The sequence below is a fragment of the Hipposideros armiger genome, unplaced genomic scaffold (genome assembly GCF_001890085.2).
Source record: "Hipposideros armiger isolate ML-2016 unplaced genomic scaffold, ASM189008v1 scaffold_53, whole genome shotgun sequence".
Taxonomy (NCBI): domain Eukaryota; kingdom Metazoa; phylum Chordata; class Mammalia; order Chiroptera; family Hipposideridae; genus Hipposideros; species Hipposideros armiger.
The window spans coordinates 3,577,681-3,590,769 of NW_017731403.1; the positions used below are offsets into that span (position 1 = coordinate 3,577,681).

The window sequence follows — 13,089 nt, forward strand, 5'->3', positions numbered from 1 at the left end:
GATGTCAGCAGTTTATCATGAATACAGGGATTCAGAGGAAAGACTCAGAAAGATGAGAAAAGACTCAGAAAGATCAGAAAAGTGGAGAAGTGAGCAATTAAGTGGAGGGCAGGGGCTGGGAGGTGAGTATGCATAAGGTTCTCTTCCAGTTGGGGATTGCTGCACACCTCTCTCTCCCAGGTAGGGGCAGAAGAGGAATCAGCCCTTCTATCAACGTGGAGAAGTCAAATGATCATTAAATCTAGGGGTGTTAAGGACCACTAACATTAAAATGGCTATTGGATGTTTTAAGAAATGGCCTACCTCCGTCATCTTCTCACTGAGGACCCTCCTGACCACCCTATTTAAATATGCACCCCCTAAACTTCCTATGCCTCTTCCTTGCTTTAGTTCCCTTTTAGTAATTAGCATACTGTAACATGCTAAATTATCATGTTCATTATTTATCTCTCTAGTAGATGTGAACTATGAGAGCAGGTTATTTTACTTTTGTGGCTATTGTTCACTGCTGTCTCCTTAGAGCCTAGCACAGTGCTCAGTAAATACAGCAAGTGTTCAGTAAGTATTTGTTGAATGAGGAAGGAAAAAATAAAGCCTCATTTATCGGAAGGCATTCGTAAGTGTGGTGAGCTAATGACTTCAGAAGGCATTTCTGAAGAGTCTGTAATTACTCAGATTATGCATAAAAAATAAAGTAGCATTAATAAGTTGATTAAAAAATTTCTCGACCCTTTTAAGCTGTTGAGACAATAAACACATAACATTAGAATGCCATGCATGATGTGTAAGCTTGTATAACTTCATTAAACCAAAATTTGGGCCCTGGCAAAGCTTCTCAAATTCTGAAATTCAAGTAATTATTCAAAGAGTAATTCAAGTAATTATTCAAGTAATTATTCAAATTCAAGTAATTATTCAAAGTTGGGATGGAGGGAAAAAATGCCCGAAGGTGAAAGTACAAAGCAGGAGTGGCTAATAATAGCCACCATGTCTCCAGTGTCTCCTATATGCCAAAGACTATGCTACTTTTTTTACAAAACCCTTCCAAGGTAGATATTATTATATCCATGTTCCCAGATGGGAAGATCAGGGCCTCATCCTTGCTGATAAGTGGAGCTGGGATTTGAATTTTGCTGTGTCTGAATCCAAATGTACGCTTTCTCCCAAATTTCAGATTGCCTTTGGGTACAAGCTTCAGTCTGTTCCCCCTGGAACTGTGTGGGAAATCTGTTACTTTGAATAAATGGCAAGTTAACACTCACTTGGCCTTGCCGTGTAACTGAAATGTTTGCAACCCCCACTCTGAGCAGGTGTGCTGAGTTGCAGTTACCCGATGATGTTTGTGCCCAAACCAAAGATCCCTATCAAGGCAACGTGTAAAATGTGAACGCGAGAAGCAGCAGCGATGGCCTTCTCCTTCTTCTTTTTTAAACTAACCAGAATTTCTGTATCAGAACGAATACTGTGTGCTTTACAGGAGTCCCCTGAGAGTTCGTGAATGGGACCCAAAGATATTGCCCTTCCTTCAAACTCCTCTTCTGGATTTGCTCTCAGAGCCTGAGGGCCATTCTTCTAACTTTCTTCAATAATAGCAAATATTTGCCCTTTTCGGGTGGATCTGATTTGGGGAGACAGCCCTTGGGAGCTACACGCAGCGAATAAGGTGGGTAACCAACCTAGATTATATTTTGTGTCAAAAACAAGTTGTGACTAGAATGCAGTGATACCGATAGCTTATTAAACTGCCTGAAGGATGTTGTGAAAATGTTCTAGCAGTGCTTTGACTAATGTCTGCAATGGAAAAGTGCACCAACTACCAAGGGGAATTGCTTTTTGATTACATTAGCTTTGCTTTGACAGAGAAAGAAAGGTTGTACCTTAATTTTAGAGCCACAGCTTGAATGATTACTTTGGGTGCTACTATCTTCTGCAACAAGACCCTGCATTGTTATGAATTATAGCTCTGTAATAAAATGAACCAGGATGTAAATGTTTGCTAGATGAACATAGTTACAGAGGGCAAACAAACCAGGATACAAACGGCAGTTGAGAATCCTGAGAACCTAATATTCACTGAAACAAAAAGCAATGTGTTGTGTTATGTTAAAACAGTTAAAGAGAAAATTGATATTGAGAGTAACAGTGGGGAAGTGATGTTTTTATGGTTATGGCTATAAAAAGGCCAGCTACAAGATGTTTGAAATGATAGTCTCATCTGGTTAGGGACGCTGTTGTTTATAATGAATTAAAATGCAAACGGAGGAAATCGTTCATGTGATTTCTAGCCTGTGGCATTTCTAAGCTATTTTAATGTTTAGAATTTTAAAAGGCATTTGATATGGATGTATTTTTACACTGATGTATTATACATCAGAATTAAGCTCTTTGGCTTACCAAGAGCTAACATTTTATAATCCCCATCGTGAAATCTCTCAATCACAAGGAATGCATGTTTTGGTTTAATACAGTTCATCACTTAGTGGGGAGCTGGGTAAGAATAATTACACTATGACTAATGCCCTGGGTTTGAAACTCAAAGCCTTCAGACAAGGTTTTAGTACATATTTTCCATCTTCGGAACCCACTGAAATATTTTATTTTATTAGGTGGCATATAACAAATGAGGGTCTGAGAGTCTATGTAAACATTAGAAGCTACCCACTAAATCGAAATCATTTCAGTTAATAAGCTGACTGTAAGAAAGGAGGCCTCTTACTAATCCGGGGTAGAAATAATTTACTAAATAATTGATATGGCAAGTGTTCCAAGATTTACTATTCATTACAGTTACCATTGTCTTTAAGTGGTCTTTCTGGTATAAAGGGCAGGGAATCTTTGTCATGAGCAAGGATACCACTTATGCGTGAGTTCAGGGTACACAGGCAGTTGTCATATTATTTAAAAATCCTCAATAAAAGAGATCATTGTTCTCAGGAGAGTGTTACAGAGAAAATAAATTATTTTTCTTCCATATCAGAGGACATTTCAAATGAAGGTGTTTTTGAGAAAGAAAGTCTTTCACTTTATCGGATTGTGTTTGCCTGGGAATCTCAGAGGAGGAGCTCTCAGGAGACAGAAATGAACTGTGGCCTTGGGGCTCGGGCTACCCCCTGTCTCCACAGTGGCCCAGCTCTCAATTTGGGGAGATAGTGGTGTGAAGATCCAGGATAGATAAAGAGGGTGAATCTTTGTTTTGCTTTTTGTGGGCCATAGAATTTCATTAATTATATGAAATCAGCTGTCTTGTTGGCTATAAAATATACTTAAAAATGTTTACGACATAGGGCTATTGTGAAGATTAGATGAGAGAACCATTCAACAAATGGTTCTTGAGTGACATGTAGTGTCTGAGATGCACCAGTGAGCAAGGCCAGGCCCTGGGCTTCGATGGCCTCTCCACTGGACGTTACAAGGCTGTTTGGTGAGCGCTGTGGCAGTGTTAACATAAGGGGCTGTGGGAGCTCGTGGTAGGGCAGCTGATCCCAGCTTGTAGTGGGGAAGGTGCTGTTATGGAATGTTTCCTGGGATATGGCTTATAACAAGGGTCTGGTTCCTACCAGGAACTCCGCACCTAAGCTTTTCTTCCTTCCCGCCACACTGAGTTCTCCAGGATTTCCCCCCACCTCTGTCCCAAGGCTGTATTATACAGCATCAGAAGTGACACACCAAGATATTTGGGTTTGTGTATGTGTGTCTGTAAGCGTGTAATATATATACGTGTATTTGAAGTCATTTTCTCCTTTCTTTTACACTAATCCTGTCTGTTAAAAGAATGAGGATGATGCGGGAAAAGGAAGGGAGAGAGAGAGAGAGAGAGAGCGAAATGGAAGAGCAAAAAGAGAGATTTCCATGAAGGGAAGAAAGTTAAAAAGCTAACTCTCCCCAACCCCCTCCGACCCCCCACCAAGAAAATCCCCTCTGAGAATAAATTATATGTAACGATTAGAAGTGTGTAAGAGATAGTAAGAAAAACTGTTTCTCATCCTCAAGAGCAGGAGGAAACACAAAGCCTGACTGTATGCGAACACTGAAAACTATAATTACATCCACAGCAAGAGCAAATCCATCAGAAGAGAAAGGTTGGTCAGGCAAGGAGCCAAGAGGGAAAGGGAAGTCTTGCAACCAGGCATGGTAATGCCTTTCCCAGGACCATCTTGGATGAGGTGGGAGTGCTTGGGCCTGGAGACACACCTCATCTATCCTGACCCTGGAGTATGTAGGCCCTTTTGTGGAGAAAATGTATAAGGCTTGAGGCCCTGAATGTATAAACCATGCTTGTGGTTCCTATCACTTAGTTTCCCAGAGGGCAGAGTCTCGTCTCACCTTCTATTGGAGGTGGGGGAATGCTGTCCTTGCCCAACTCCTCTGCTTTCTCAAGGGATACTGGGACACTGAGAAAACCACTGGATCTCTAGCTGGAAGTACACCCAATTTTCAATTCTTTGTCCTCCCAAATCTTTTAGAAGCTCCGATGAAAAAACTCTTTTATCTTGAATTGTCTGAAGCATATCTGAATTTGGTCTTCATTTCGGCATTAAATTGGTACATCAAAACAGCGTCCCGAGATAGCATATAGTGTATTTTTTTTTTGTTTTTTAAGATTTTATTGGGGAATTGGGGATGGGAACAGTGTTGAAGAATTGGGGAAGGGGAACATCGTGTTTTTCCAGGACCCATCAGCTCCAAGTCAAGTTGTCCTTCAATCTTAGTTGTGGAGGCTGCAAGCTCAGCTCCAAGTCCAGTTGCTGCCCAGCACATAGTGTATTAATTCTTCAGCACATCCTACCAGAAAGACCATCCTGTGCAATAAACTTATTTTTATCCAATGGGCACTCAACTTTCTATGTGGTAGTGTTTGCCGCTTCATACTGGTAGCTTAAAAGCTTAGAACCACATCGCATACATTTTTCTGTATCAACCTCACTCCTGGTTTTAGCTTAATTTTTGTCTTCATTTCTTTTGGCCTTATATTTTCATTTCTTTCTTTTTCTTTCTTTTTTTTTTTTTTTTAGCTGAGCCATCCTGCTGCTTGCTGGCAGCTCAGTGGCTGCTCAGCTTGGGACAGGAATCGAACTGGTGACACTGTTGTTCAGAGCTTGCTTGCACTCTTGAGCAAGCTATTAATCAACTGAGCCACTCGGCCGGCCCTTTCATTTCTTTTCAAAACTTTTGTTTTATCTTCATATAGTATGTGTATTTTTATTAGCTGCCCTAAATCTTGTAATAACCCAAATCAGAGGTAAGTAAAGTATCCACCAGCCATATGTTCTGCTTACCTAATAATATCATGATGGTATTCTGGTTTTCCATGGATAATATTCTAGAAGTTAATGTGCTTGTCAGAGGGCTCAAGTATCTCCCCTGACAGATTGAGTTCTTACTGAGCATTAACAAATTGACAGTTGGGCTCATGTAAGCGTCTCTTATGGGCTTAGTAATTGTGTGTCTATCTCTGAGAATATTTATCTTGCACTGTTTATTCCTGCCACCACTACACACCAGACACATTAGTCCTTTTCACTCCTTTAAACATGCCACGCATTTTCCCACCTCAGGGCCTTTGCACCTACTGTTGCCTCTGTTTGGAATGTCATTCCACCTACTCTCCTCAGGCTCCTCTTTCTCATTATTAGAGTAGTAGTGACTACATTAGAATGATTAGAATGAGTTTATATTGATGCCGAGGCCCCAACCTAGATAAATTAAACTAGAATCTTTGGGGGTGGAGTGAGGTCTTAGTACTGGTACTTTTAAAAGCTTCTCAGATGATTTTAATTTTTAGCCAGGGGTGAGAGTCATGGCTTTAGGTCTCAGCTTAAATGTCAATTACTCAAATAATGTCAATTGCTCAAATAAGGCCCTTCTTGACCACCTCCAGGATGTAGATATTGTCTTGCTCTCCAGCTCAGCTTCTTTTCCGATTCCTTTGTAATAGTGATTATAATTTATAATTATTGCATTTATTTGAATGTTTTTGTTTGTTTCCTGCACACTGGGACATAGGTGCTATGAGGGCAGGGAATATGTCTGTCTTGGTCTTTGAGCTTTTCAGTGCACAGTATGAGGCACATATGAGTCTGCAATGACAAGGATGGCCCGTGAATGATGCATACTGGTCTGTGGGGCCTCCTGGAAGCCAGCCAAGGCTCCTTGGATGATTATGATAGAATCCATGTCAACGTTCAGTGGCTATTTGAACTGGCAAAATGGCTGCATACACTTGGCTTTTACCTGACTCCTGTGTCCCAGGATTCTTTGTGTGAGAGCTTAAAAAGATCCTGACTCACAGCATCTCCTCTATGTCCATGTCTTTCTCCTTCACTTGATTTTGACCATTATGAATGAGATGTTCCATCTCGCTCATCTCTGTGTCCCCACCCTACCCCACCCTGCCCACCCTACCCCAGCACCCAGCACTGGACCTTGCACATATTAGGGGCTCTATAAATGTTTGTTGACTTGGAGTTGCCTTTATCCTTATGGCATGAACGTACTTTGACCAAGATTTCATGCTGGGCAGTAGCCTTTATGATTATTCAGGGATTTTAGGCACAGGGCATTGTGACCACATCATGAAAGTTAAATTTGTTGGTTTAGACAATTTAGCCATAACCTAAATGCAGATGGTCTCTACACCTGGATTGCCCTGGAGGACAAAACAAGTAAATTTGTGTTTGGAGGCAAGTAATGAAACTCTGAGGAACCTGAAAACAGCTCATAGTCACATCCCTCACAGCGCAGGTGCTGGTCCATAAAAGGGTAAATGCCTGGCAGAGCTGCTTGCGCTCTTGCTATGGCTGAGTCTGTTTTTTCCAAATGATTATTTTGTAGTTATTAATAAAGCAAAGCAAGCCAAACTGCCCACCTCCTTGTTCATCAAGTTTTAAGGTGCTTTTTCCGAGGCTTAAATTAACCAAGACTAGTCTGCTTTTTTCTGCTCTGCTTGATTTCACTTCCATAAGGGGTCATCTTGGTTTTTCACTCTTGCTTTCCTCAGTTTTATATATGTGATTTGCTGGTGGGACATGAAGGCATGGGGGAGGGAAAATGGTCCCTGGAGGGTCGTTATATTAAACACAAATCCAGCCATGCAGCAAAGTTCTTATTCTGCCTCTTATCGGGGGGAAGTTTTCATATTGTCATGGAGAGAAATGCACGTGCGTGTACACACACACACACACACACACACACACACACACACACACGCCCTTAACCAATGCGCCACTCAGCCGGCCCCTCACACACACACCCTTAAACCCACACAAATGAAACCCCTTCTTTGGAGAAGCCAGCTACAGGAAACTGACTTATGCACAGGAACTTGCTAACCTCTTTTGTCACATTTGGATGGTTCCTGCTGCCTCAGTCACCACACACATTCAGCCCAACCATCTTAGACTGGAATCTCTACCAGCTCAACTTTTACATTTTGAGCTCTTCCGATGTGAACCAGTTATATTCTTAGAGAGGAAGGAAAGATTGATCTTAGAAGGAAATCATAACAGTGAAAGAAAGGGCTCGCCTGCTTTTGCTTTTACTAACCTGTACCGAACAACTTTGACTTCCGGAGTCCGTCATTTTGGTGTCAAGAAACGTCTTTGGCCTTCTACAACAGGTAAGACTTTTGCTTCTTTAAAAATATTCCTTTGGTATCAAAAGAAATCTTTCTAATTTTATTTAGCTTTTACTCTAGGCTAAACATAGTAATTACCCTGTTCTACCTGTTGTAAAGTATGGAACCGCACTGTGGGAGAAAGGGTTGTTGTTCTGATATCCAGCTACCCACCCCGAGTCCTAACAAGATGCATATAGTTTTTGAAGCATTAAATGTTATAATAGTTTGCTTTTGGTTTTCCAGATATTTTCCTAGAGAATTGATATGCTTGTTACTGACTAAAACTGAGCTCAAATATTTGGGTAGTTTAATATGGTGTCAGATGGGTACTAGATTTATTGGGGTGATCACTTAGTAAGGTATATAAATGTCTAATCACTATATTGTACATCTGAAACTAATATAATGTTGTATGCCAACTGTAATTGAAAATTTTTTTAAATGAGTAGCTTATATATCACCCTGTGCTTGATGAAGTATATCTAAAGACCCCCTAAATTGTACAAATATGAGTTAAATTTTTTTTTTAATTCCAAAAAGAAACAGAACCAAAATAGAAATGATGTAGATTCAGATCTGAAATTCTTAGCTTGTTTTACCTATTGCCAATGCTGAAGTCCTCTTTTTAAAAGTGGTATATCATGTATAAGTATATAATTTTAAATTAAATTAAATTTCGTTTTTGAAGTGATTTGACTTGGAGACATGCTATGAGGAACCAGTCAATTGCCTGGGCTATACCTAAATAAAGTTTGGGAAATCACTAGTTTTAGGTGCTTTACTAAATTAAAGCTGCCATTGAAATATTCAAGTAAGCAACAAGTAGTCAACAATCACTTATTAATTCTGAGCTGATGCTGTGGAGGACGTAAGAGAAGTATAAAGAATTCTTTATGTTTATTATATTTGAAGGACCTTATTATCTAGTAGTCGTGGAAAGAGGTAAAATTCAGGAAGCAGTGCAAGATGGGAATTAAATGATAAATGGGGTGCTATAGGCTGTAAAAGTTATAGGAGTTCCAAGAAGAGGATTTGAGGGTAAGCTGGAATAGTCTGGAAGACATGGGTCTTGGGAAGACACACAATTTGAGTAGAAGTAGAAGGTTTATCCACACTGGGAAGATTGTGTGGGCAAGGGCACAGGTGAGACTGACTTGGAGATGACTAGCCTAGTTGAGGAGACTGGCCCAAGAAAAGAAGGAAGTTCTGTTTTACACATTGGTAGGAAATAAGCTTGGAAAATTAAGGTGTTGACAGGATATGGAGGACCTTGTGAGGCTGCTGAGGAGAATAGACTTCATTCAGTAGTTTTCTAGTCTTCCCATGCCGTTAGGTTCCTTTTTCTCAGCGTTCACAGCTCCAATAGAATTCTGCGTGAGAGAGAGAGCCTGGAGATGTTTGCTTCTTATCCTTGGGGCTGCTTTATGCATCTATATATCTGTGTCCTCCACTTGTTCTACCCTTAGTATCTTCCCTTATATGTATCTTCCCTTAGTACACCATTTATGTAGAGAAAAGGTTGTGTGGTGTGCGGTACCTGTAAGATCGCCATTTCTGGTTACTACATTTTAAGGAGGCCCTTAAATCATTCAGTATTAAAGTGGGAGAATGAGTTGGTTGACTGATTACAAGCAAGTCTCTATTCTTCAAAAGCCAGTTCAAAAATTCCATGAAATATGTGTTACTGCCTTTGCATGTCTGAATGAGGTATTATGGATTTGCTGCTGTTCTTTTCCTAATGATTTGCAGCGCCATGAAATATCAGTGTCCACATAATAACAGAATTATAGAATGGTGAATAAGAACTCAGACTTTGGCACCAGGTTGCCTTGTGTTGCAGCCTGGAGTTATTGCTTCTGAGTTGTGGGAATATCAGACACGTTACTTAACTTCTTCAATTTTCAGATTAAAAAAAAAATCTGTTAAGTTCAATAATAACTGAAAATACTTCAGAGAATTGTTGTAGGGATAAAATGAAATAAAAATATATAAAACATTTAGCCTAGTGCCTGGCATAAAATAAACTCTCATTTTATGATTCTTATTAAGGACTTGGCTGGGGACACTCGAATGATATGGACCCTGGCCATTGAATGAGATATCTGTATAGTAAATGGGGCTGACGGACAGAGGCTTGGCCATTGTATTTTCTGAGCACCAACTATGGAATTGGTACATGGTTGGATGTTTTATAGTAATAGTGCATGTGACAAAGAGAAAACATTTAGAAATTGATACTTTAAGCCTTTCCATATCAGATTATCAGACTTATAAGTCACTCTCTGAGTGACTGCCATGTTATTTTGGGCACTGGTGGCTGATGCTGTCTGAATGCTTTGGGTGGAATTACAGCGGTGCTTGGAAATAAAGGCAGAGAGGGTGACTCTTCTTCCATAGCCAGCTTAAATTAAATATTTAATTTTATTATATTTTAATTTTAGTGCTTAGCAAGGCACAGCAAAAAATCCATTTCTATTCAGGAGTTGGGACCATTTTGACAATGAGTACCCAAAGTGCTTATTTGGGTTCCAGATGCTTGGGTCTGAATGAAAGCCAAGATTAGAAAGCATCTTGCTTTCTGGTTCCACTGTCCAGATTAGAGATTCTTTGGGGTTAGTAAATCCCCTTTAAAAAAATGCAAATATGGCTTTTATGTTCATTATGCAGGGGGTTCTCAATTATACATGCAGATTACTTTGGTCAAGTAGTAACACTGGGTTTCTTCTAGAGCCCTACTGATAATATAAGGGAGGAAAGTTTAGGCTTTGTGTGTGGAAAGGGGTGGACACAAGTTAGGATGGGTGCCAAAGCAGAGCATGTTGGAAGGCACAGTGGCACGACTGGGTGCTGGGATGGGCAGGGAGAGATGGGAAGGTCAAATAGGGGTGCCAGAAACAAAGGCTCCTCCTAGCTCTTTTGTCATTTGACTCTAGCAGCTGTTTAAAGGCCCTGAGCAACTTCTTGACAATTTGCATAAGAAGATGTCATTCTGTCCCCTGGATGTGGACAGTTGTTCAGAGACAATTTGATTTGTCTGGTTCTGGTCCAGAATGGTAGTTCTTAAAGTTGGCTGGACGTTAAAACCACTGGGAGCTTTGAAAAACTAGCCGTTTTCATGTATCACATCCCAGCCCTGAAGTGAGGTCCAGGAATCCATGTGATAATAAATATAAATCCTTTACCCCTAGGTGACTTGGAAGCAATTGTTCTACAAGTAAGCATTTGAAAGTTATTAAATCCAGAACTCTACTACCAGGCCCCAGAGCACCGAGATGGTAAGTTGAGTAAGCGCTGAGGGAAAATGGCCTTTCCTCTATTGTGATTAATATGGTCACACAAAAGTATTTTCCTTTGTTTTGAACTTATTTCGTAGGAGAATTCCTGGGAGTGGGATGACTGAGTCAAGGTGTGAGCATGTTTAGAGTTTTTGTCAACCATATTTACATTTTAACACACATATGTAGGGTGCCACTTTAAAAATTCTGAAGTGAAATATACAAATAGAGGCTTTTCATTATTACTGAGGGAGAGCCCAAAGGAATTTGATTTCAGTGGAGAAAGTGCCAAATCTCCCATTTCGTTTTTCCAGTAAAGCAGAATACTAATGAATTACCTTCAGAAGAAAATTTCAAGCATTGCGGAATGCTCAATTTCTTCTTAGAGCATTAGTGGTAGCTTTCTTATCTCTACACTTAGTTTCTTGTAAAACCGAAGTCAGCGGTGACCTCTTCCCCATTTCGTAGAAAAGAAAAAAAAAAGAAAGAGTGTAGTTAAGTAATCTATAGTATAATTCTCATCACATTTGCCATGAGAACTGTACTTATCCATTCAGTCATTGCTTGAGTAAATAAATGATCAAGTAGTTTCTATAAGTGACTCCATGGAAAAATGCTAGTAAGATGAATGCATGAAGGGTGTATTGCCCAAATTGGAGGAGGGTAGACAAAATTAATTGACCCAGATAGACCTTCTGCTCTATTATTTGTATTATATAGTCATTATGCGTTTGCATAATCTGCTAACCTAAAAGCATGGTTATTGTTTGTGACACAGTTGGGAATGAGGTGAATTTTCAATGGCTTCAATAAAAAAAAAAAAAGACATGTGCTTGCAAAGTATCGAATAATCTGTGGTATGTGAGAACCTGCCTATATTTGCTTGCAATAGCTGATTATAAAATTTCCAGAAAGCTTGAAAGCCAGTTTTTAAACACATTTATTAAAATTAAATTATATAACTCACAGTAATAAGTTATATTAAAAATAAAGGTAAGAAATACTCAAAACTCATTACTTTCTAATTATTTACTACATTTTACTATTATCTATGCTCTTGAAGTTATTTACTCCAATTCATCTGTAGGATAGAAATATTATGTAATGGTATGCATCTTTTTCCAACGTTGCATTCAGTGATGCAATGTTGGTAGCTTGAAACTGGCCATGGTAGGAGTATTTACACCATGGAAATTGGCCCTTCATATTTTCTTTTGGAAGAAAGCCTGTTAAACATTTACCAGCATATTACCAAGAAACTGTAAAATATGGCAATTTGGCAATATGTGTCAAGAGCCATTAAAATACTCATATACTTTGATCCATTAAGTCTCTCTGGGAATTTATTCTAAATAAATAATTCAAAGAAGGAGAAAATAACATGCACGAATACATTCACCGTATTATCATTTATAACAGCAAAATCTTAGAATAACCTATGCAAGCAATAGTGATTCTGGCAGCATTAATTCCATGGAATATTTTGTAGTTATTAAAGGTCATAGTTATGGTAGTTATGTAAATATATTTGACATGGTGTTAAATTAGGAAATCAGGGTTAAAAATTTCACTTAACATTGTGGTTTTGTTATGAATGAGTATTAAATGTGAAGATAAAAAATGAAAGCATTTGATGTTTTAGAATGGTAAAATACAATTTTGGTTTTACTTCATTTTTTATAGTAGTGATATGTGTAGTTTAAAAAATGTGGAGAAAGCCTGTATATAGGGGACCTTAAGAAGTTTTACATTTAAGGGGAAGGCTATGAGCAGCTTTATGGACCAGGTAGAGGCTTGCCTTTGACAGGCAGATGTGTTCTGTGAATCCCTGGGCAGGGTGTTGTGAAGGGAGTTTGGATCAAGTCAGCCTGGGGTGGTGGGTGCTATGGGGGTTTCTTTAGGCCAGTGCAGGAACAAGGAAGAAGTGACTGGCTGGGTACTGAGGACTTGTTAACCTAGATTGCAGAGGCTTAGAAATAGCCCACAGAAGAGCTACCAACAAAGGCCAGAGATAGAGGAGAGAACATTTCCTAGGAAAATACAGGAAGATGCTGATCTCAGACATGAATGAGCAAGATGGTTGTGAAAATGGTTCCACTTAGAATAAAAAACAATAGGGTTCAAATCAGAGAGGAAATGGCTCTTCTCAATCATGGGTTCTCAAATTTTAGTGAGTTTAGGCGTCATCTGGGTGGATGG

The 13,089-nt window shown here is 39.4% G+C and overlaps 1 protein-coding gene across 2 annotated transcripts in view; it reads left to right on the forward strand.

The window, feature by feature from the left end:
* Positions 1-1,066: 1,066 nt before the first annotated feature.
* The window catches only part of RHOH (ras homolog family member H), a 44,263-nt gene continuing 32,240 nt past the window's right edge, over positions 1,067-13,089 (forward strand). Inside the window, exons 1-2 of one of the 2 annotated variants that reach the window (XM_019640840.1) lie at positions 1,067-1,663; positions 10,804-10,890. The gene's annotated coding sequence lies outside the window, so the exon portion shown is untranslated. Of the gene's footprint in view, positions 1,664-6,420; positions 7,616-10,803; positions 10,891-13,089 lie in introns of those variants that run through there. The other variant, XM_019640838.1, reaches the window with a different exon arrangement.